Source organism: Cervus elaphus, chromosome 29 (assembly GCF_910594005.1).
Source record: "Cervus elaphus chromosome 29, mCerEla1.1, whole genome shotgun sequence".
Lineage (NCBI taxonomy): Eukaryota > Metazoa > Chordata > Mammalia > Artiodactyla > Cervidae > Cervus > Cervus elaphus.
The window spans coordinates 1,808,418-1,832,410 of NC_057843.1; the positions used below are offsets into that span (position 1 = coordinate 1,808,418).

Genomic DNA, 23,993 nt, shown 5'->3' on the forward strand with positions numbered 1-23,993 from the left:
GAGCATAGCCCCACTCTCCACCAGCTGCCTCCCAGATGCCCCCAGGGCCTCAGTGCTCCCTGACTCCACTGGTCTGCCTCGAGTTCTCAACTGCCACACATGTGTTTCTCTTCTTCTTTTGATGCTTTTCTGGCTTTCAGATTGTGACGAATCATAAAGAGATTAAACCCAGATGAAATCTGTCTTTCATTACAATTTGCTCAGGTTGAAATGTTATTTTTGTGCGTCTATGGAATCAGAGTAAATTATGACCCAAACTGAAGCAGAGTTGGGTCCATCCTCTCTCGTGCCCACACCGCACATCAGCTCTGTCTTTTGTTCCCTGGCCTCGTTTTGGCCTCAGAGGCCAGCTTGCCCCCAGGTAGGTTTATAGAAACATGACCTGGTTCCCTCTCACTGTTAAACACAGCCCACACCTGGGCCAGCACCTCTGCCTCAAGCTGCAGGTGACGGATGATGAGGACGGGAAACCCCGCCAATCTGGGGCTCTGAGGTGGAGAGTGGTCCTTAACCCCTCACCAGGTGGCTATTTGGTCAGTCAGACACGGTCCACGAAGCTTAGATTAGCAGAGCAGTGAGCAAGTTTGAAGTCAGGTTAGAAAATTCCCACGGAAAATGAAAGCTCCACAAAGAGAACCGGAAAGGGGCAGCAGAAGTACTCCAAGGAGAAAGGAGCAGAGACGGCAAAGCTGGGGAGCAGAGCACTGGGGCCATGGGGGCCAGTGAATGAGCAGCCTCCCCGAGCTGCCCAGCCTCCCGGGGGCTGCCACCCACGGCACTGACCACAGCCCTTCCCAAGTGTGGGGCGACACTCATGGTGGCCCTGTTGACATACAGCTCAGGAACCAGGGATGTGGAGAAGCACCCCCTGGGGTCCCGGTGCCTTCATGGATCAGAAGGGAAACCTGAAAACATCCCTTTGGCCCAGGATGCCACAACACTGCAGCTGAGGTTATAAAAGTAAGAGTATTTCAACCTGAGGATCTGTTAGACTGCTCCTGGCACTTTTGCCCTGTGTGTGTGGGACCTCCCTTCCCCTCCTGCACCCCTCTCCTGCCCCAGGACATGACCTGCATGGACCATGGCAGACTCCAGGCTCTAGTGGGTGCAGCCCCCAGGGAGCCCTGGCAGGGGAAAGAAGGAGAGGAATTCGAGGTCCTTAGATCCCTGGCTTCCTCCCTACGAGCTTAGGCTCCATCAGCGAAGGCCCCCTCAAGGTAATGGTGTATGGCCAGTCTCGGAGCCCTCCTCCCTGCAGGCAGCCCTGGGGTTTCCTGAAACGCTGACGCCTTTGGATCCATCCTTTCACGAAACCCTCCTCTGTTACCTGGGATGTGGTGTGTCCTCTCCTCCTAGCTGGGACCACAGTGACGCATGCTCCTTCTGACGGCCCATTCCACTCTTAGAAGATGATCCATAGTCCTCTAACCCAGATACGGCAGCATGAACAGGTCCTGAAACCCTGTACCCTGAGATTGCTAAGGTGAATTCTGGGCTACTCATGGCTCAGAAGTGATTTTTCCAGCTCTTTGCTCCCTATCACGTCTCACCGTTTTAGAGTTTTTAATGAAACTTCCACTCCAATTCTATTATTTGGTAAAAGAATCACATTGATGTGAAGGTGAAAAATACATTTTATGTCATTCGTGGATTCTCTGTCATTTATGTCATTTGTACATTCTCTGTCAATCAGCAAAATAATGAGGAGCGCGGAACTGAGCATTATTTATGCCTGGCATTCCTCCAAGGACTGTATGTACATTCTCTCTTCCAGACCTCACGAGAGCTCCCTGGGGTGGGTTCACAAGTACTGCATCAGCATCTCACGTGGGGGGAAACTGAGGCTGGAGGAGGTGTATAATCACACAAAGAGCTGGTTAATGGTGTATTTGGGGTTACCAAGGCCAAAAGCTGGCAGTTCGGCAGCCTTGCTACTCCTTGGTGATTTATGTATTGAATATCTGAAGTGGTGTTTTGTACACCTAATGGGGCATGACAAACCACCCCAAAACTCAGTGACTGAAAGCAACCATTTGTTACCTTCTTCCACTTGAGGACCTGGCCACTGCAGGTGAACCTTAGACATCATCTCCGAGTCTATTCCACTTCCACTTGAGGACTTGGCCACCGCAGGTAAGTCCTCAAGTGGCCAAGACGTCATGTCTGAGCCTGTTCTTTGGCCAGAGTGGACACCAGTACAAGTAGAGGACACAGCAAGCTTTGCCCTCCAGAAAATTTACCTGGCAAGTTGCTAATTCAACTTACCTCTGATTTGTTAAAGCCAAAGAATTATTTAATGTGAAAAAAGTTGAGACATTTCATGTTTAAAAGCTACCTGAGGTCTAGGTCAACCACAGCTTCTCTGATGGAAGGTCTCAGGGGACAAAGACAATCACAAAACTGAAGGAGGTGGGTGAGATTTTAGGTCGAATAATTATCAAAGAAATGACTGAGTACTGACAATTTTGTTTTCCAAAATGAAAGCCAGATTAAATAAATGAAATAAATCTTTAAAGAAATCAAAGCAAGATATATATCTTCTTTACCTAAAATATTGGCCCAGATGTTTATTTTCATTTTAAAGAAGACTGGCTTCCATACAGTGTACTTTTCAAAGTAGGTCTTCCCTCATAGCTCAGTGGGTAAAGAATCCGCCTGCAATGCAGGAGACCCCGGTTCGATTCCTGGCTCAGGAAGGTCCGCTGGAGAAGGGACAGTCTATCTACTCCAGTATTCTTGGGGTTCCCTTGTGGCTCGGCTGGTAAAGAATCTGCCTGCAAAGCGGGAGGCCTGGGTTGGGAAGATCTCCTGAAGATGGGAAAGGCTACCCACTCCAGTATTCTGGCCTGGAGAATTCTATCGGGTCGCAAAGAGTTGGACACAACTGAGCGACTTTCACTTTCATGCTTATCACCCATTTTAAAAAATATTTTTGTTTCAGCAGCTGCTGTGGTCCTCAGGTTCTGGTAAGAATAAGTCCACTTTGGAAGAATCTAATGAAATCTTGGGTGACGATTTACTCTCCAGAAGAGTAGATGAATTTAATTCTACAGAAATGGAAAAGTAACAGTTAATGCTAACTTATTCACTGGGCTTCCCTGGTGACAGATGGTAAACAATCTGCCTGCAATGCAGGAAACCGAGTTCTATCCCTGGGTTGGGATCTTTGCATCCACGAGGTTGCAAAGAATCGGACATGACTGAGCGACTAACACACATACAACTTATCAACTGCAGTCAGCAACAGAGGACAGCTAGCTAAGATCTCAAAGACTGGGAGCCCAGTATCTTAACCAATAATCTCAACCTTCTCAGTAAATAAATGTCTAGTAGCAAATAGCCCAGTGGCCTTCCACTCTCATGCTGTTATTGAAGGTCTGTCGCATGGATTAGGAATGTGCTTTTCAGGAGATGAACATTTATAAACATGCCCTGAGGGTCAAGTTCTGTTGAGTGTCTGAGGTACCGGACTTGGTCTGTCATCCAGGAAGCCTGGACTTTCAGGAGACAGACAGCACTGCTAACTGTAATTGTGGGTCCTTGCCTCTATATATGATTATCTCCCTCTCTGCCAACTGTAGGGCTTGTGGAAGTCCAGAACATGCCCTAGGGTTGCCTCCAGTCTCTCTCCTCACTCCCTGCACCTGAGGCTTCTGTGCTGCTCCCAGGGACTCTGATGTGGGAATTCAGCATCTCCCCAGGTCCCACATTTAGAATGTTTTCCTTCACGACCTTGGTCATCTTCACAGAAGGTATTGTGAACAGATGCGAGATCACCAGAACACCACAGTCTATGTGAGCTAAGAGAGCAGGTCACCTCGGGATGAGATGACACCACGGAACTTCCCCAGATGTGCCCGTTCCTGGGCCCTCCCCATCCTGCTCTGGCCTCTCCGACCCCCTGCTCGGCCTCCCGTCTCGCTTGGGTACTGACTTGTTTTCCTCCAATAGTAGGGACCACATTCTCCTCCTCTGAAGTTTTGGCACCATCTTTTTAAAAACTGAAGAATAGTTAATTTACAACTATGTGTTATAACACACAACTATGTATTGCATTAGTTTCAGATGTACAGCAAAGCGATTCATTATATGTATACATACATCCAGTCTTTTTCAGATTCTTTCCCATTATAGATTATTACAAGATATTGAATATAACTCCCCATGCTAGATTGTAAATCCTCATTGTTTATCTACTTTATACATGGTAATTTGCATCTGTTAATCCCAAATTCCCAATTTATCCTTCCCCCTGCTTTACCCCTTTGGTAGCATGACTTTGTTTCCTATGTCTATGAGTTTATTTCTGTTTTTGTAAATAAGTTCATTTGTATCTTTTTCTCGATTCCATGTAGAAGTATCATCATATGGTATTTGTCTTTTTCTATCTGACTTCATTCAATATGGTCACCTCTAGGTCCATTCATGTTGCTGCAAATGGCATAATTTCATTCTTTTTTGTGGTTGAGTAATATTCCACTGTGTATGTGGAATACACATACACATCTTTATCCATTCATCTGCCCATGAGCACTTAGGTTGCTTCCAGGTCTTACCTGTTGTAAACTGTGGACATTTGACTGCATGCATCACTTTGAATCACAGTTTTGGTCTTTTCTGGATATCTGACATCTAGATATTTCCAACTGAGAATTCTCTTCCTGGAAGAAATTCTTATATAAACTATAAAATATTATATCTTTATATTTAAATATAAAATATATATTATGTTATATATAATATATATTATATAATTATATAATAATTATTATATATAATATTTGTATTTAAATAGTTTCTTTCTTATCCATACTCCTAATTCAAGGCATGACCAATATAAAATAAGATGTTTTATTATTAGTGATTCCTTACAGCAGGGAAATTTATTGATTTTATATGTACAAATATGTGTATATATATATATAAATGTGTATAATTAGGGGACTGTGTGATGACTTTTCTTTTTCTACTATTTGTTAATATATTTGGTAACAAGACTGTTTTAGAATAACAAGTAACATTGCTTAAAAAAACTAGATATAAGTTTTAAACTGATGGTGATGAATCCAAAATTGATAGTTAGACCAAGGGCCTTATGATTACTTTGTTTGAACAGTTACTAGACTAAATGTTGCCTCCAGGTCTCTGGGGGCTTCCCAGGTGGCACCGAGGTAAAGAACCCATCTGCCGATGCAGGAGACATAAGAGATTAGAGCTCGATCCCCGGGTTGGGAAGATCCCCTGGAGGATGGCATGACAATCCAGTCCAGTATTCTTGCCTGGAGAATCCCATGAACAGACTAGCCTGGCTACAGTCCATGGGGTAACAAAGAATTGGACACGACTGAGCATGCATGCACACCAGGTCTCTGGAGAGAATGTCGGGTGTGGATGTCACTCCCCCTCGAGCAGAGCGATGACACAGTGCCGCCTGCTGACCTGGAGCACAGGTGCGGAGTCATGAGGGTGTGACTCTCGGTGGTAAATCCCCTACCTTCCGACCACCAGTGGCCTAAGAGCCTCCCCACATGAAGGCTAGAGATGAACCGAAAGAACAGGCCACACGTTCGGAAAACTCGCCAAACAATGAAGAACGCTGCTGGAAAGTCCTTCCTCAACTTAGTGCTGACACAGCACTGTCTGCATAGACATGCTGCAGGCCATCCGGCCAACAGAGCCAGCTGCACTCCTGAGGGCATGTCCACCAGGAAGGCACTCCACCCCTGGGGGAACTCCTTCCTGCCTTGACGTGTTGAGGGTGAGCTAGGGTGTCTTCCATGGGAACCGCCCCTCCATAGCCCTGCTCTTACTGCAGAGAGCCCACAGGAAATCAGGTCTTGTCTGCTACTGGGTAACAGTGCATTACTCATACCAGACATCCTGGGTCTTGACTCACTGTATGATCTAACACCATGAGAATCGCCATGTATTGCAAGAAACTAAATAGCATGAAACAACTTTGCTTCTCGCTCATCAACATGAACAAACAGGGCTGATCCCAAGAAGCAGCCAAGGTAGCTTAAGAAAAATTTCAAGATTTTTTTGTACTCCTAGTTACCAATAAGGAGATAGATCATTAGAAATATAAAAATGCATCCTTCAGGGGAAAAAAGAATAGGACATAGTGACATTTGAAATAGAATTATGAAAAGAGACATTTCAGTGGGTAGTCCAAATAATCAAAGAAGAATAATTATCTCATAAGAAAGGAAAAATGATGCAGGTTTTGAGAATGTAGATCACAAAGAAAAAGAGATGAGAAATACAGACAAAAGGATATTAACTCCAGGGAGAGTCATGGGGCCACAGTCCATCCAGTTGGATAAGGAGAAATCAGAAGATGTGGGGAAGGAAAACACTAAGAGAAATAATAGAAGAAAATTGGTCTTTGTTGAAGAAATGCAGGCGTCTCCAGGCACCTGGGGCAGAATAAATCTTACAAGACTTACAGAGCTCTGAAGGAAATCTCAAGATGAAAAGAAAATTCTAAAGGCTTCTAAAGAATCAAAATCAGTTACCCAAAGGAAGGCTCGGGCTAACACCCAACCTTTCACAGAAGCACAGAGCCCTGAGGCAACCATGGTTCTGTGCACGTGTCTTAGAGCGAGGTCTGGAAGAATATCCATCAGACCTGCAACTCGGGGAATAAGAGGAGGCTCACTTTTTCCCTTCTATCCTGCTGTTGTTCTAATTTTTACAACAATCTTTTATTACCTTTTAATTCAATTATTTTAAAAGAAAACATTAACCCTGGGAGCAGTGAATAGAATTAATTGCTGGGGAGAGACTTGAGGCTGTTACATCAATTAGAAGGTCATTACAAATGTTGCCAGAAAGAAGCGAAGGGAGAAAAAATCTAGAGCGAAAGAAAGGAGAGGTCATATGCAAAGAACATTTCAAAAACATGTGTGATGATCTGGTGAGCCACTGAAACTAAGAATAAGGTCTCTCGAAAAGGCCATCAGATGTCTACCTTGACTTTGAGCTCCAGAGACAGCATTCTCCTGAAAGGTCTTCCCTGGTCTGACATGGAGGTGGGAGCTGGGAAGGGTGTCCAGTGCATGCCAGCTGGGCCCTGGGTGGAGGGCAGACCAACAGAGTGTGGTGCCTGAGCCCCAGGGGAAGCCCCCCTGCTCAGGGCCCAGGGGCCAGTGCCAGGAGAGGTCAGAGGGGGATGAGTCCGGGGAGCTTGATGTCACAGCTAAAGACAGGTATTTTCAACAGTGGGGAAGGCTTTGCCACATCAGAAGGAAGAGTATAAATGCAAGTTTTGGCCCCAGACAATGAGAAATTTCAGATGAATAAATATGTGAACAGTCAAATAGTCTTTGACTCAACTAAACACAGAGTTTCAGAGAATAACAAGGAGAGACAAGATGGCTGTCTTCACTCAACAATGAAGAGAAACAGAGGGAAACACAGAAGGAAGACAACTAGAGATCTCTTCAGGAAAGTTGAAAATATCAAGGGAGCATTTCACCCAAAGATGGGCACAACAGAGGACAGAAACAGTAGAGACCTAGTAGAAGTATCAAGATCAAGAAGATCAAGAAGAGATGGAAAGAATACATGCAATAACTGTACAAAAAATATCTTAATGACCCAGATAAACACGACAGCATAGTCACTCACCCAGAGCCAGACATTCTGGCGTGTGAAGTCAAGTGGGCTTTAGGAAGCACTGCTGTCAGTAAAGCTAGTGGATGCAATGGAATTCCAGCAGAGCTGTTTAAAACCCTAAAAAATTATGCTGTTGAAGTGCTGCACTCAATATGTCCACAAATCTGGAAGACCCAGCAGTGGTCACAGGACTAGAAAAGGTCAATCCTTATCCCAATTCCCAAGAAGGGTAGTACCAAAGAATGTGCTCTCCATCAGACTATTGCACTCATCTCCCATTCTAGTAAGGTCATGCTTAAAGTCTTGCATGCTAGGCTTCAGCATTATGCAAACCAAGAACGTCCAGATGTCCAGTCTGGGTTTAGAAAAGGCAGAGGAACCAGAGATTAAATATCCAACATTTGCTGGACCATAGAGAAAGCAAGGGAATTTCAGAAAAACATCTACCTCTGTTTCATCGACTACACTAAAGCCTTTGATTGTATGGATCACAACAAACTGTGGAAAGCTCTTAAACAGATAGGAATACCAGATTGTCTTACCTGTCTCCTGAGAAACCTGTATGTGAGTCAAGAAGCAACAGTTAGGACTCTGTATGGAACAACTGACTGGTTCAGGATTGAGAAAGGAGTTTGACAGGGATGTCTGCTGTCATCCTGTTTATTTAACTTATACACTGAGCACATCATGAGAAATGCTGGGCTGGATGAGTTACAAGCTGGAATCAAGGTTGCCAGGAGAAACATCAACAACCTCAGATATGTGGATGATACCACTCTAATGGCAGAAAGCAAAGAGGACCTAAAGAGCCTCTCTATGGGGGTGAAGGAGGAGAGTCAAAAGGCTGGCTTAAAATTAAATATTAAAAAAACTAAGATCATGGCATCGGGCCCCATCACTTCATGGCAAGTAGAAGGGGAAAATGTGAAAGCAGTGACAGATTTCCTCTTCTTGGGCTCTAAGATCACTGTGGATGGTGACTATAGCCATGAAATCAGAAGATTGCTTCCTGGCAGCAAAGCGATGCCAAACCTAGACAGTGTGATGAGAGGTAAGGACATCCTTTGCTGACAAAGGTCCATATACTCAAGGCTATGGTCTTTCCAGTGGTCATGTACAGTTGTGAGATCTTGATGGTAAAGAAGGCAGAATGCCAAAGAATTGATGCCTTTGAACTGTAGTGCTGGGGAAGACCCTTGAGAGTCCCTTGGACAGCAAGAAGATCAAACCAGTCAATCCTAAAGGAAATCAACCCTGAATACTCATTGGAAGGACTGATGCTGAAACTGAAGCTCCAATATTTTGATCACCTGATTTGAACAGCCAACTCATTGGAAAAGACCCTGATGCTGGGAAAGATTGAGGGCAGAAGGAGAAGAGGGTATAAGAGGATGAGATGACTGGATAGCATCACCAGTGCAATGGACATGAACTTGGGCAAACTCCGGGAGATGGTGAGGGACAAGGAGGCTTGGTGTGCTGCAGTCCATGGGATCGCAGAGTTGGACACAACTGGGTGACGGAACAACAACAACAAATAGTCTTATGTAATATATTGCATGGTTCATCAGGCTATCTGAATGTGGGCGTCTCTTCAGGACTGAGGGTCTATGACCATCTTAAAACAAACAAGGGTAGAAACCTTTTTCTGGCCTACACACTCACCAGACTTTCAGTCTGAGGCAAACCCTGAGGGTGGGTCTCCAGGGCTTCTGGCTGAGGTCAGACCACATCCGAGGGTGCCCGGCCCCCTGGTGCAGGACCCAGGGACCAAAGGCAGCAGGAGAGGACCAGAACCAGAGAGGGGCAGCAGGGGTCAGAGGACACTGGAACTGCAGCCTGGGGTCCTCTCAGCCCTCCTCTGTCCTCCTCTTGTAAGTGGTCACCTGCTTAATGCTTCCCATAAAGGGCAGTGTTAATCACTTATATTCCCAAGATCTGCAATCTATAAAAAATTCACATGGAGAAGACCGACACTGTTCTATTTGTATTATGATAAAAGACAACTGTGTCTCTCAAACAATGTAACAAGAGAGGTGGTTCCTTCATAGTTTTTAGGTTTTCCTATTTTCATTGAACACGTTTTCTCTTCTAAATGTCTCTAGTATGTGTTGCTAACATCACATGTCTGGTGCTAATCATTTACTATCCCTGTGTTGTCATTTTTAGATCATACACATTTATTTTTCCCTCTAGAGTATATTCCATTCCTGGTGGCTCAGATGGTAAAGAATCTGCCTGCAATGCAGGAGAGCTGGGTTTGATCCTTGGGTTGGGAAGAGCCCCTGGAGAAGGGAATGGCTACCTACTCCAGTATTCTTGCCTGGGAAATTCCATGGACAGAGGAGCCTGGTAGGCTACATTCCATGGGGTCACAAAGAGTCAGACAAGACTGAGTGACTAACACTGGAGTATATGATCCATGCTTTATGCTCCTTTTAACCCTCTAGAGCCCCTAGAACAGTGTCTAAAACATAATAGTTTTTTTCCTGCTAATTGTCATCTATTTCATTACCTTAAAATAAAGACTGCTGAGAAATATTCATAATACTATTTCCCTATGGAGATTTTTAAATATTTTTTAAAGTATTTTAATGTACATAAGAGCTCTTGATTTTTCATAAGGATTTCTTACCTAGGAAAGTCTATTACCATTTAACAGATGGATAAACTAAGGTTCAAAGAATTTAATGACTTTTTCCAAAAAATTCAGTATTAACACTTCAGTCTAGATTTCTTTTTTTTTTTTTTTAATTTTTATTTATTTATTTATTTTTTGTCATACATTGATATGAATCAGCCATAGATTTACACGTATTCCCCACAGTCTAGATTTCTTGAGTCTTCACTGGGTTCTCCTCCTACTATCTGAGCTGCTACTTACTTTCTGGAATAATTGAGAGTCAGGAAACTAAACTTCCTATCATAGGCCAAGGGTTCTCAGGAGGTGGGGGTGGGGGTGGGGGGGGATGTTGGAGTGTGTGCATATATCACACTGCAGGGTGTCATCACAACGGAGAGAAGATGTTTGTGGCACATAGTGTAAACACCCCAACACTGGAGGCAGGAAAGTGAGGGACAACCGGGTGGGACATCCAAGTGCTGCTCATCCCCACTGGAGAAACTCAGCAAGGTTAGGCAAACAAGGGGATTATAGTCACCCTGCAACTACCTGACAAATAATCTTCCCTTATGATCTGTATCAAAATCTGCAAAATAGTCATTGAATACTTTCAGCCATTATCCTTTTCTTTAACTGAAGTATAGTTGATTTACAATGTTGGTTAATTTCTGCTAAATAGCAAAGCGATTCAGCTATACACATATACATTCTTTTTTATATTCCTTTCCACTGTGGTTTATCCCAGGATATTAAATATAGTTCCCTGTGTTCTACAATAGGACCTTGTTGTTTTAGCCACTATTCTTAAAAACATGGTAAGCACATGAGGGCTTCCCTGGTGGCTCAGATAATAAAGAATCTGCCTGCAAAGTGGGAGACTACAGATGAAAGACAAATGTCCAAAAACTGGTCTCAGAGAATGTGAGTTAAGGAGGTGACAGAGCAAAGGCAGTGGACTCAGCCCACAGTCCAGGCTCATGTTCTTTCTATAGAAAAACACAACCAGTGCATCACCCCATAAATAATCCCATGAGCAGCATGTGTGTAATTTACAAGACTTGAAAGACTTGCTCCTTGGAAGAAGAGCTTTGACCAACCTAGACAGGGTATTAAAAAGCAGAGACATCACTTTACTGACAAAGGTCCGTATAGTCAAAGCTATGGTTTTCCAGTAGTCATGCACAGATGTGAGAGCTGGGCCATAAAGAAGGTTAAGTGCCAAAGAATTGATGCTTTTGAACCGTGGTGCTTGAAAAGGCTCTTGAGAGTCCCTTGGACAGCAAGGAGATCAAACCAGTCAATCCTAAAGGAAATCAACCTGAATATTCACTAGAAGGACTGATGCTGAAGCTGAAGCTCCAATACTTTGGCCACCTGATACAAAAGAGCTGACTCATTGGAAAAGACCCTGATGAAGGCAGGAGGAGTAGGGGACGACAGAGGATGAAATGGTTGGATGGCATCACTGACTCAATGGACATGAGTTTGAGCAAACTTCAGGAGACAGAGGAGACAGGGAAGTCTGGCGTGCCGCAGTCCATGGGATAGCAAAGAGTCAGACAAGACTGAGTGACTAGATGACAACAAAAAGGACTCCAAGCACCTCAGGGTCAGTTAAAGACTTCCCTTCATCCAGGTTGTTTGTGAGTCCCTCCTGACACGCCTTCATAAAAGGAGAGTCAGGTAGAATTACCCTGAGTCTTAAGGGGAGAGGTTTTCTGCTCCTCTTTCTTGGAATATTACGTTCAATCATTAAATTTCCCCAATGCGCTTACTCTCCTGCTTCTCTCACGGAACACCCCTGACTTCAGTTTATCCTTTAACCCAAATGAATGCCCTTTGTCCTTTCAGCAAAACAAAAGGAAACCACTGGCTACAGAGACTTTTCTTCCCACCCCCTCACCTCACCCCACCCGGGCCAGGTTGCAGGAAACCTTGTGGCAAGCACTCTTGGCATTTAAGGTGGAAACTTCCCATCTGATTCCCTCTCCCATTATCACCTCCCTGTATTAGCTCCTAAAATGCTTAGTGTTGACAAACATTTCCTAGAGGCTCGCATCTACAAACTGTCCTTACTGCAGACATTTCTTAAAATGAGATGCCTCTGGGAATTTTTTGTGCTGTTTAGGTGAGAAGGCAGAACAGAAGGAGCATTTGAGACCAGAGAAAGCAGCCCTCACCTACAGCCCTTAACACGTTTGCTGTGACAACAAATGTTTGACTCCATCAATTGATAAAATGTTTTCAAACACTGAAACAATTCTTCTACATTTAATTTTCACTTAGCAGTTCTGGGAATGTGTTAATTTGCTTTATGCTCATCTGGATATGGAGCAAATTGTTTTGCTGGAATGCTCTATAAACCAACATGTATTGCTCTATATTTCCAATTAAGAAACCTCATAATTATCTTCTGTCAACCAGCCAAGAACATAAATACCTCCAACTGAATCATACTGACACAAATACTGAGACCCTCAAGGTTTGGCATTTCTACTCACCTCAGATAGGAGTCCAAAAATTGTGATGATTACCCAAACTCTTGAAACATCTTGAGTCTGCAGAATTTGTCTGGCAATCTTGTGGGAACAAGCTTTTTCGCAAGAGCCCAGTACATCTGCTTCAATTCCTGGCTCAGAGTCAAACTACAAAGGCAGATGAAAATGAGAGAGAAAATGTTATCTACTTATTTCAAAGCTTCAAAAATGGGTGACAGTTCACACGGGGGAAAACTCTGTTTTCTTTAGAAACCAGTTCAGCATAATTTATGCTTATTGCCACATTCATGCATAACCTGTTTCTATTGTCAGAAATCCCCTTAAAGTGAGATTAACTGTTCACGATACTTTCTGCAAGATATTTTATATTCTTGGATCCCTTCCATGTTTTAACACATGAGAGTGGCAATATCAAAGCTAGCTGCATTTTTTGTTTGAATTGCTCTAATATATAGGCTTTATAAGTAAATACTTAGTGAAATATTTACTTAAGTACAGTATTAAGATAAAGAAATATGTAAGTTGAAGCAAAATGAGAATGATTGTGGATAATGTACACAATTGTGAAATATGCCTCCTGATTAGAAGTACAGAACCAATTTTTCTGAGTCAGTTGACAATCCACTCCCTCTTTCGTACCTCAAATACAGTCAAATGTTTTAAAACCCTTGCCTTTAAAATGAAAAGGTGAGTCTACAAAGAGAACCTGAAGGTTTCACAAAGAAAAAAAGTCATGACATTCACAGTTCAGGTCAAATACATTTTAAAATTATGAACTTAATTTTAGCTCTAGACAGTCTTTGAAATGGCCCGTGTGTAAGTCCTACCTGCACTGTCCTGTCACAGCTTGTTCTCATCTGCAGAACAGAGGCTGCCACATGAAGGTGAACATAAAACAACTCTTAGTTTCCATTGAATTTCAAGTTACACCAGGGCTATTTTTGGAATAATCCCAGTCCTTTAGGGAAAAATCTTCTAATGTAAGCCACCTCCACTCTCACCGAAAAATTCTCATCTTAGGGCTATAAGAAACAGACCTTTCCCGAAGATCTAGATAAATGTATAATGTGCGCCGAAGCTATTAAGAGCTTCCAGAATTGACATTTGGGGTTTATGTCTTAAGCCTGCTAAGGCCCTACTGGGGCGGAGACGAATTCTACTGACCTCATTTGTCACATTTAACTTTCACAACAGCTGTGCTGTCCCACGTTACAAATGAGGGAAATCGAGGCTCAGAGAAGTAAGGAACTTGTCCCCACGTGTCAGCTAGGAAATGAGACAGTCTAGGTTCCACTGTCGCAGTCTAAGGGGTCAGGGAAACTATTTCACGGCCTCCATGGAGAGCTAACTGACGGGACACGGGCCCTCGGGCTCAAAACCACCTTGGGCGTCCTTCCCGAGCTCCTGCCTATTCTTTCCAACTAAACAGACTGCATGTACTCAGGGTCGCCATCCTGTGTGGAGGAAACCATCCTGCACCGCAGGGACCCTAACCCTGAAGAAGCGCACTTCTCGTGACGCCGTCACAACCAGGCCCTTCCAGGGCGAGAACTGGTGCCTGAGGCGTTCCTGCTTCGCAGACGCTCCGGCAGGCCCACAGGCCTCCCACAGTCAGGGCCCGAAGGGGCTGTCCAGGCCGGGGCCTCAGCAGCCGTGCACGTGCCGGCGGGGCTGGGGATGAGCGGCAGGCGCGCCTCAGAGTTCACAGAGGCTGCCGCTCTCAGCGCAGGGGTTCTGCCCTCCCCACGCCCCGCCCCACTTCCTGTGCGGGGCACGGCCTGACCAGTGACCTTCCGCCCTGAACGGGCTTCAGGAGGGAGCGACCCTGCCCAGTGGTGACCGAGCTCTGAGCTGGGGCTAAAGACACACGGACAAGTTAGAACGCGTTCCAGGCCTCCCTGGGTTTGTGCATTTTCCAAAGAAGAGCAGGTGTGTTTGCGTTTTCTTCACATTCTCCCTTCTCTGATTCTTTTACCTTTTAATGACTCCTTAGTATTGAAGGGAAGAAGTCCCTCCCTGGCTCAGCGGCACAGGGAACAGCGCGTGGGCCTGTGTCCTCACTTCTCTGAGCTTCCATGGGGGAGGGGCTGGTCGTGGTGGGAGGAGCTTCCTGCTGGTGGGAGGAGCTTCCTGCAGGGGCATGAAGGCTGTTGTGGTTCGGTCGCTCAATCTTGTCCGACTCTTTGTGACCCCAGGAAGTGCAGCATGCCAGGTTTCCCTGTCCCTCACCATTTCCCAGAGTTTGCTCCTGGCCATTGCATCAGTGATGCCATCCCACCATCTTGTCCTCTGTTGCTCCCATATTCTCCTCCTGCTCTCAATCTTTCCAGCATCAGGGTCTTTTCCCACGAGTCAGCTCATTGCATAAGGTGTCCAGAGTATTGGAGTTTCAGCATCAGTCCCTCCAATGAATATTCAGGATTGATTTCCTTTAGGATTGACTGGTTTGATCTCCTTACAGTCAAGGGACTCTCAAGAGTCTTCTCCAACACAATAGCTCAAAGGCATCAATTCTTCACCACTCAGCCTTTTTTATTGTCCGACTCTCACATCCATACATGACTACTGAAAAAAACCATAGCTTTAACTATGTGGACCTTTGTTGGCAAAGTAATGTCTCTGCTTTTTAATATGCTAAGGTTTGTCATAGCTTTTCTTCCATGGAGCTAGTGTCTTTTAATTTCGTGGATGCAGTCACTGTCCACAGTGATTTTGGAGTACAAGGAAATAAAGTCTGTCACTGTTTCCATTGTTTTCCCATCTATTTGCCATGAAGTGATGGGACCAGATGCCATGATCTTTGTTTTTTTCATTGGCCTTCGTTTTTGAAGGCCTTTGGCACCAGAATAATCTGGACTCCACAGCACGGAGCTGGAGTTTTTCTTTGGCCCTGCTCCTCTCCCCACCCAACCCTCCTCCCCTGTTGCATTTTTGTGAAAGGACTGTCCTTGTTGTGGAAACTGTTGACTCCTGGTGTAGTCTGTAGTTGTCTCTGTGTCCCAACTCCCTGGGGGCAAAGCCCATGACACAGTCTCCCCCTTAATGAGTGTGTTCATTTCAATGACATTTATACTGAAAACAGTGGAAAATGTGGTACAAATGCACAGCAGCATTTATGCAGCTATGCAGACTCATTGTTACTTAGGGTGCAGTTCTTAATTCAGCAGGGATTTGTTGTTGTTGTTCAGTCGCTAAGTTGTCTCCTACTCATTGTGACCCCACGGACTGCAGCACACCAGACTTCCCTGTCCTTTGATATCTCCTGGAGTTTGCTCAAACTCTTGTCTATCGGAGTTGGTGGTGCCATCCAACCATCTCATCTTCTGTCACCCCCTTCTCCTCCTGGCCTCAATCTTTCCCAGCATCAGAGGTTTTTGCTATGAGTCTGTCTTTTCCAGTGAATTAGCAGGAATTAAGCTTCATCAATGTATCTGCTGTTCCAACTTTTACTTTTTTCCTCTAGTTTTGCTTTTCTGCCTTTGTTCAGATGAGCATTTCCAACAACAAAATCAGAGTCCTACCCTAGAGCTAACGCGTGGTTTTCGGAGTCCTTGTCCATCACACCTACGACACCCGTCCTTAGAGCGTGAGCCCTGGTTTGAAGGGCGTCCTTCCACCCGGCCATACACACACCACACCAAGGCGCCCTCCAACCTTTCCAGCCTTGGGACAGACCCCAAGTCTGCACATGTGCATCACGGCTGATGCTACAAGGACTTGAGTTCTCAACTGACACATCAGTGCTGCTCAGGCTTCCCCATGCTGGGGGGCCAGGGCGACTTCACATCTCCAGGACTCTTAGGGCACAAACACACCACAGGTGCCTTTGGACCACCACCATCCAGCCCAGCAGAGGCCAGTGTCATCAGGACAAATGCAGGTCTGCTGTTTCAGATGGGGCTGTCCAGGCCTCGGACAGTTAGGCTGTGAAACGGAAGCAAGCGGTGGTTTCCAGAAACAACCCGCAGCTCTGACTGTCTCCCCCAGGAGTTGTTTCTTTTCCTTTTCACCCTCTCTGGTTTCCAAACTCAGATTCCTTTCCTAGAGTCTAAAGCCTGAGCACCTAGCCGTAAATGACTATCTTCTTTACTTTCTTTTAATTGAGTTCAAGGTTGTCAAGTTTCTCTCTCTTCTGCTTCCTCCAGCTCAGAGGAAGCAAACTGTATCAGGCTCATGGCCACCTTCCTCTCCAATCCATCCAAAGCCCTTTGTGAATCCTGTTCTCTCAGCTGCCCCAGCTCCATCCCATTAGTACGCCTTTGCACTGTTCTTTGATTGCATTGTTGTAACCCCCAGTATTCATTTATAATGACAGAACAACTGAGTTTACTTAAGATACATTTTCCATCTTCAAAATGAAGAACAGTTTCTATTCATACGTGGTCACAATGGGGAAGGGGGAATTACAATGGGGAAAGGGGAATGCTCCCATACACTGCAATTTGAAATGAGCTAATTGCTTGAAATAAGTTAAAAGTATGAATTAGGAAGCAGCCATTTTCAAACCCTTCATTTTCCTGGTTTAGCAGAGGAATAAAATGCTGCTTCAATGTCCAAGTCCATTCTAGAGAGAATGGCTCCTGCCTGGGAGAGTTGGAGGGGTTGGGGGAAGGATGCTTTAGAACTGCCGAGAGCGCGTGGGAACAGCTTCGAATGTGCACAGGTTGGCAGGCTGAGCTGGGGAGCCAGGCTGGAGGACAGTGGGCCGCCATGTGCCGTGATGGGAGAAACATGTGGAGTCCCACAGGAGAGGAGGGGAAGTGCCGGGAGCCCAGAGCAGGGAGCCTGAGAGCACATCAGCAGACGGAGGAGTTCCCAGAGGCAGGCCAGCAAGTAAAGCGTCCTAAGAAGGGGATGTCTGGTTTTCAGTTTAAAATTCCTACTGCTCTTGCTCCATCAACCCTCCTTGTCTCCCCAAACTATCAGTAACATCTCTTAGCACTGAAGAGCCTCTTACAAGTGGGACTCTGCGGAAATCAGAACCAGAAGCCAAGTTCACGGGTTCTGCAGAAAGTCTAAGAAGAGCACGGTGGGACCCTAGGATTCGATTCCAAAGAGGCAAGAGCTTAGAGCCAGAAATAACAGGCAGCATTCAGCCCCTGTGAACTCACAGCTGTTCTTAAGGCCATTAAACCTTCCATAGGTGCTGGGGTAGGAGGGGTGGTCCAGGAGGACCTGGGATTTGAGGGTGCCAGCTGAGGCAGGGTGACAGTGCTCAGCCTTCTTTGAACAAGCACCAGTCTGGTCACTGTCCTCTCAAATATGGTGGCTCAAGCAGAGTGTGCCATTCTGATGGCTTCCCTCCAGCTCAGAGAAGAACATGGTATTCTTCTTAGCTCTGGGAAAGACCTCTCCTCCCATAGTGCTATGAAAGCCACCCAACTTTGCACTAAGTGTTTCCGTCTGTCTCGTGCTTATCTCATAGCCGTACATTTAGTTCACGTGAACAGGCTAGGCCCCCCCGCCCCCACCCCCCAGAGCTGCACGTCTGAATTTGGTTTCATAATTTAAACTGAAGACCTTATCTTCTTCCCCATTAAATTCCACATTTGGGGTTTTCTTGGCTGTCATTCCAAGCTGCTGAGATATTTTAGAGTTCTGATTCTGCCACCCTTGGGCCAGCTGCAGATCTGACCACAGGCCCTCACCCTGCGGGGAGTCATAGGTGTGGTGGGTAGGGGAGGACAGATGCCCACCTACATGCACCTCGAGCTGGTGTCCGCGAGCTGGGGCACTCACTCAGCCTTTCTGCACCAGTTCCCCCACTCATGAAACTGAAAGGCTAACCTTACCTCTGGTAAATGTGCCTGGGATTATTGTGAAAACCAAGTGGGCTGTGTGTGTGTGCACACATGTGCACACGCAAAAGCTCACAAAATCAGCTTCTTAAGCTAAAATAATTGTTATGTAAACATATGTATTAATAGCAAGCTTAGCAGCCCCTATTCTAGAGGAGCAAGAGACACTGTGGTGAGGACTTGGAGAGTGAGGGGCCCTCAGAGTGCCCAGAAGCTTCTTCCCTGAACCTGCTATTTCTTCTTGAGCACCTGCTGTCTACTAGACCAAGTGCACCAGGGCTTGATGCACAACAAAACTGAAGAGACACACGTATCTCCCTTGCAGCCATTGATGAGACATTCTGAAAGATGAAAGCAGAGGTGAGAGTTCAGTCCCTAAGTGCTAATACTTACTATTGTTGCTCAGATTCAAAGGGAAAGAGCTGTTTCTCTGCTCTTATCAGATGGAAAAAGGGGAAAGGAATCATTTCCTTCTGACGCAGGAGAGAAAAAAGAAAAACAGGGAAAGCTCTAATGCTCTCGGCAGATCTTGTTTTTTATACTTCGTTTTCTGGTGTATCTAGAGGGAAAAAGCGATTGTTTGAGATGATTTTTGAAGACGTTAAGTTCTTCCCAGTGATTCATTTGCTCTAAAGAGAGACCCTGAGCATGAGTCTCAGAAGAGGCTCAGTGTGTCCCCCGCCCCAGAGGGTCTGATTGAAATGGCCTGGGTGTTATCCAGTGGGTGGTCCCAATTGGGAGTCGCTGTAGGAGAGAGGAAACCTTGCAAAAGTCTAAGGGGAGAGCTCTGTGGCAGAGAGTCCTAAGAAACAATACAGGATAATAAAGGTCTAGTGAAATCACTATAAAACAATTTCCTCCATGTTGGTTGTTTTAAAGATTCTTAAAAATTATCTGAAATATTTGTGTTCTTGTAGTTAACTATTTAAATACAATCTGGGGAAGCTGGTAAATAAAATGAAAGTTACCATTTAAGCTTGAGGAGAAAATAACTATCCCAGGAAAAAACACCCACCTGATGATTTAAACCACATGAATGCCACCTACTGTTTAATTAAACTGCCACATTCTTTGCTTTTTGAGTGAGTTTATTTTCTTTTGCAAAGATATTCCTGTAATACTTGTAAGTGATTGTAATATCACACCTCTTTTTAAAAAGTCAATGTTACAGCATTCTAAGCCAAAAGCAGAGAGCAGTCAATGGAAAACAGATGTTCATCCTGGTGGGTGTGCAAACCATTTTTTAAAATCAGATGTTTCTCTGTAAGTGTTTGTACAGTCTCAAAACACAGATTCAAGCTAACAGTTTATATAGCTAAATGTGTGTTTGAGATGATAATGTCAATTAGATAAACACCATTTTTTAAAATCAACTGCTTGACTAGTTGACCTTGTCTGTCCTTATTCCCATGGATTTTTCAAATATCTAGTACTACAGAATCTTGACATTTTGAACCCAGTCCAATCTTTCCCTCTTATTAAGATTTCACTCAACAATTTTTTTTTAAAAAGAGGTATCCTATTTCTAGGGAAAAATATATCCCACAATTTATTTCAATATTCTGGTGAGAGATGAAAAACCAAAGATATGCATCAAATGGTTATTCAGTTTAAGAGAAGGTACCTATTAGACATTTGTGGTCATTTGTTCAAGGGAAAAAATGAGAGTTGGAACTTAAAAACCAACTCACTAACCCTCAGAAAACCAAGAAGTTTCTAAATATCTTATTTTTTAGTGGCATTTGGCAAAACACATAGCAATTCTATCCCCCAAATGAAGAAGGTGATCATGATGCTGATAATAACCCATGTATTTAGTATTATGCTATTTACAAAACTGTTTCATACATTTATTCCTCCCAATATTCTTAGGTAAATATCTCATAAATAGAGAAAAATCAGAGTAATTATATAACTTAGCCAGAGCCAATGCAAAACATTGAGGATTAAAGCCCCCAATTTTTTCTAAAAGCATGGTACCTTTCCCTGGTCCAAAATGTCCTGTTCAATGCCCAGCGTAAATGTGGAGCTGGGATTCATGAAGGCTTGGGAAAAGGGCAGTGATCATAAAAGAGAAAGGGAGGGAGGTCCCCGGGAACAATACTAACCCCAAAGGGATGTGTCAGTACTAACCCAGTTTGCCCTGTCTGTTGTCACTGGTTGTTATTTGGTAAGTCATGTCCATCTCTTTGAGACCCCATAGATTGCAGCCTGCAAGCCTCCTCTGTCCTCCACTGTCTCCTGGAGTTTGCTGAAGTTCCTGTCCATTGAGTCAGTGATGTCATCCCACCATCTCATCCTCTGTTGGCCCCTTTCTCCTCCTGCCTTCAATCTCTCCCAGCATCAGGGTCTTTTCCAATGAGTCAGCTCTTCGCATCAGGTGGCCAAAGTATTGGAGCTTCAACTTCAGCATCAGTCCTCCCAATGAATATTCAGGGCTGATCTCCTTTAGGATTGACTGGTTGGATCTCCTTGCAGTCCAAGGGACTCTTAAGAGGTTTCTCCAGCACAACAATTCAAAAGCATCAATCCTATGTCTGAGTCAATGTCAAACCACAAAATCTTCAACAGGGTAGAAAACAAAGAAAAGTGCTAAGTACTCCAATCACACCACTCACCAGAGAGAATTCCCATACCCAAGTCACCTGAGCTTCCTCAGCCTCAAAAATCTTAGTTACTTTAGCTTTTTCATCTTGGACAAAATATAACAAAGCCTTTCAGGACACAGGGAAAGCCAAATGTGGAATTGAAGCAAAAGTGACTTTTCTGTCAAATTGCAGCCATGAAATTAAAAGACACTTACTCCTTGGAAGGAAATTTATGACCAACCTAGACACCATATTTAAAAAGCAGAGACATTACTTTGTCAACAAAGGTCCATCTCGTCAAGGCTATGGCTTTTCCAGTAGTCATGTATGGATGTGAGAGTTGAACTATAAACAAAGCTGAGCACCAAAGAATGGATGCTTTTGACAACAGAGGATGAGATGGTTGGATGGCATCACCAGCTCGATGGACATGGGTTTGGGTAAACTCTGGGAGTTGGTGATGGATGGGAAGCCTGGCATGCCACAGTCCATGGGGTCGCAAAGAGTCAGACATGACTGAGTGACTAAACTGAATTGAACTGATTAATTTGATAGATTAAAAAGTAAATCCATTTTTATCTGCATTCTTTGAATATTAACTGTATTTAGAAATGTTTATCAGTCTTTTGATTTTCTCTTTTGTGACTTGTTTGGTCAGATTTTTCCCATCACATTAGTAATTTAAAGAAACTCAAGGCTAAAATTAGCAAGTGGTTAGCTACCTTTTTTTAATTGGCAGTATGACCTCATTCATAAGAAGGTTCCATGATTATACCTCAAACTATAAATCAAGAGTCACAATTTTTTGTGAGCAAGTTGAATTCTTGAGTACTTTATACATTAATTATTAAGAGAAACATGATAGTAAAACTTCAATAATACTAAACTGTGCCTGATTATCTTCTCTTTGAGGGGTACAAAACTGAACATAAATTTACTCAGACCTTCAAAAGTCTAGACTGCAGTTTAGAAAAACAAGGGTGATATTTTGGTTTTCACTTCTTTGTTTTTGTGTGTGTGTGTTGTTTTGTTTTAATTGGACCAGCAAACTGTTGGTTACGTTTTGCTGAAAAGCAGCCAATGTGAATGGTTGGTTTAGAGCAACCGTTCCACAGATAGTGAACTGGTTTGGAGGTAGGCAGCCAGGGCTCGATCTGTGATACAGGATGGATCATCAGGCAGTAGTGTTCCCTCAAGACCACCGCCGGAAATGCAAGACTTTGAGCTGCAGTTAGCACTTTGCAGGAGGATGTGCGCTGTGACATTTCCATCATGCAAAGAACACTAAGCTACCCTGGGCTTTCCTTTTGAGACAGGAAGAGATGGGAAGTTTGGTTGGCTTTTTGAGTTGGTGAAAAAGAGGGAGATAGATTTGACTATGGACAAGTGTGAGATTTTATGTTTAAGGCAGTTTAATACTGAGAGACAATGAACCCCTGGAACCCTGAGCTATCTCACTCCACCCGTGAGGTGCAGGAGCTCCAAATACTAAGTGGCCAGTAGAAGTCCATCCAGCTATCCACCCATTGTCCCTATTTGGAAACTCAATGGCAAACGTTGTCCTTCTTGGTACAAAATCACACACACCATAGTAAGAGAGCTGTGGACATCTTCAGGGAAATTTAAAAGCTGACACTCATTATGTATTAATATTTAATAGATGTTAGATATCATGCCAAAACAGGGCTCCCCGGTGGCTCAGTGGTAAAGAACCCACCTGCCAATGAAGGGGGTGTGGGTTCGATCCTTGGGTTGAGAAGATCCCCTGAAGGGATAAAATAAGCTACAAGGATATACTGTACAACATGGGGAAGACAGCCAATAAACTGTGAATCACTATATTGTATACCTGTAACATATCATATTACTGCACATCAACTATGCTTCAATAAAAATCAGTCAAATGGACCAGTGCCACTAGAGATTTGCCTTGTAAATTGCTGTGTAAGTTTAATAAATTCCACACAGTTTGCAACATTTTAGCCTGATCATTGTGAAGACACAGTATCTAACTCTCAGACCTCATCCTCTCTTTGTGGCGTGTGGATGGAACAGCCTCAAGACGCGTCCTGTAGAGAGAAGTCGTGCACAGCACAGCTCCCAGCATGTACTGTGTGCTCACAAGATGCGCACCTCCCAAAGACGGGGAGGTCTAAGGAAGTGAGGGAGCTTCCTCTCTGTTCACAGGTACCTTTCTTTTCTTAAACATGTGTGTCCTGGAGGCAGAGTGCCTGAATGAGCACAGGCAGGGCCCAGCAGGACGGCGTCAGTGTGTGCAAGTTCATCTCTGGTAGCAGGACTCACCCTGAAAGAGCCAAAATACACACCCCACACATGGGGTGCAGGGCGCCCTCTGCCCTGGGAGTCACAGCTGAGAGGAGCACCAGCCTTCTCATCATCACAGCCCAACTCAGAGCCGTCCAGGAGGACTCTGAGAAAACAGGGACAAGCAGGCGTCAGGGCCTAGGAGCAGGCATGCGGAGTGGGTCAGAGTGCAGGGCGCTACCCTGGTGCTGTCCTGCCATCAAAAGCTGGGGTGTCCCACCTCCCTGGGGACCACTGTGGAAAGTCTACAAGTCTTTCAGCTTGGGGTTTGCAGCCCTGCTTCAAATACGGCGCCTCCCACGGGTGCAGGGCAGCGGGACTCAGGGCACCCCTGCTCCACGCACCCCTGTGTCCATGGCTGCGTGCTCACCACACGTGGCCCCATAGGCCTCCTTCCCAGAAATGCTCGAGGATGCCCGAGTCCACTCTAGAGCACATCTCTCTTGGACTCTCTGTGTCGCGTTGCTCTAAGCCAGGGTGTCAGCCTCGGAGGGCCCAAGAGTCTTCAAATGACTTTTACTTATTTCCTTTGAAAACCCAG

At 44.7% G+C, this 23,993-nt stretch overlaps 1 protein-coding gene and 1 long non-coding RNA gene across 4 annotated transcripts in view; one reads left to right on the plus strand and one right to left on the minus strand.

The window, feature by feature from the left end:
• PALLD (palladin, cytoskeletal associated protein) overlaps positions 1 to 23,993 on the plus strand; it is a 383,456-nt gene that overhangs the window by 47,123 nt on the left and 312,340 nt on the right. The gene's annotated exons all lie outside the window — the stretch shown is intronic.
• LOC122685747 lies at positions 4,572 to 14,800 on the minus strand. Its single transcript, XR_006338544.1, has 3 exons — positions 14,717 to 14,800; positions 12,745 to 12,888; positions 4,572 to 4,661 (listed from the first exon to the last, which is right to left on the minus strand). It is a non-coding gene; the product is annotated as an uncharacterized LOC122685747 (long non-coding RNA).